Consider the following 1,418-nt stretch of genomic DNA (forward strand, 5'->3'; position numbering starts at 1 on the left):
AGGTTCTAAAATACCAGTTCAATGACCTACTTAAAATTTAATTTTGAAAGCTAAAACAGAAAAAGCCTCAATGAAGAGAGGAAAAACCAGGCCTCCATTGAGAGTTAGTTTGACAAGTACCAACTCACCCTGGAAGAAGCCTGCCATGATTAAATTGATGCCGGCAGGACGTGAATAATACCAATAGCCAACAATCCCCAGCCCTTAAAACCCAGATCTAAAGTTTCTGTAACGGTGACGTTTTCTGTGGCTTCTGTATAATACAGACTGTTAGCTGGCCCTAAAACTATTTAAAAAAAAAAAATTAAAAGGTGTTTTTCTAGCGGGGCAGTGGTGGGGTACGCCTTTAATCCCAGCACTTAGGAGGCAGAGGCAGGCAGATTTCTGAGTTCGAGATCAGCCTGGTCTACAGAGTGAGTTCCAGGACAGCCAGGACTACACAGAGAAACCATGTCTCGAAAAATAAAGCAAAAAAAAAAAGGGGGGGGGTTTCTGTTTTTCTGAGTCTGTAAAACCACTGAAGCTCAACTTTGCCAAATTTCAAAAGGCTTGAAAAGCAACTAGGGCATGTCTGAGACACCAGGTTATTAACAGAAAGTAATGAGTCCTTGACACCTAAATCACAAGTGGAAAACATTCAGAGACAGAATTTCGACGCAAAGTACAGGTTCAGAGACATCTTGGTGAGACTCTAGTCTATGATAGGCCTCTTGGGAGTGAAGCCGGTGGTGCTGCGGGTTTGCCAGTGTGGGAGCGAGGCGCACAGGAGGGTCTGGGGTGCTGTGACAGCTGTACCCCTGACCCATGGCTCCGGAACTACTTCTGCTTCTGCAGGAGGCCGCAGCAGCTTTCAGGAACTGAGAACCGAGAAGGAGGAAGTGGAAACAGCCCGGGGAGCAGGCGGGACCGATTCGGGACCCCAGGTTCCTCTTAGTGGACGGGAACTGCCTAGCATTAACCATCTCAGACCCTTGGTGACAGTTCTTTGCTGGCTTGGCAGCTATTGCTTTGACTCTTTCACTCAGTTCTCAGAGGCATTGGAGACCATGGAGGACCCGCCTATCTGCTCCCCCCCCCCCCTGTGTTCACAACACCTTGAAGATGGCCTTGAGCTGTTCGTGATGATCATCCCAAGTCACATTGCTTTAGGTGTATCCCAAATGTATGCATCAGTAACTTTTCTAGATTTCCTCCCTTCTTTTCCTCGCACCTTTCCCCCTCCCTCCTCCCTTTCTTCACTCTTTGCTGACCTCATACACATAATTGTCTCGTCCCAGTCTCCCAAGTTCTGCCGTTATAGGCGTGTACCACTTTACCGGCGCCTTAGATTTTCTTTAGTGAAGAATCTATCTTAGAAAAAGAAAGAAAGAAAGAAAGAAAGAAAGAAAGAAAGAAAGAAAGAAAGAAAGAAAGAAAGA

The sequence above is a fragment of the Grammomys surdaster genome, unplaced genomic scaffold (genome assembly GCF_004785775.1).
Source record: "Grammomys surdaster isolate TR1022 unplaced genomic scaffold, NIH_TR_1.0 146, whole genome shotgun sequence".
Classification (NCBI taxonomy): domain Eukaryota; kingdom Metazoa; phylum Chordata; class Mammalia; order Rodentia; family Muridae; genus Grammomys; species Grammomys surdaster.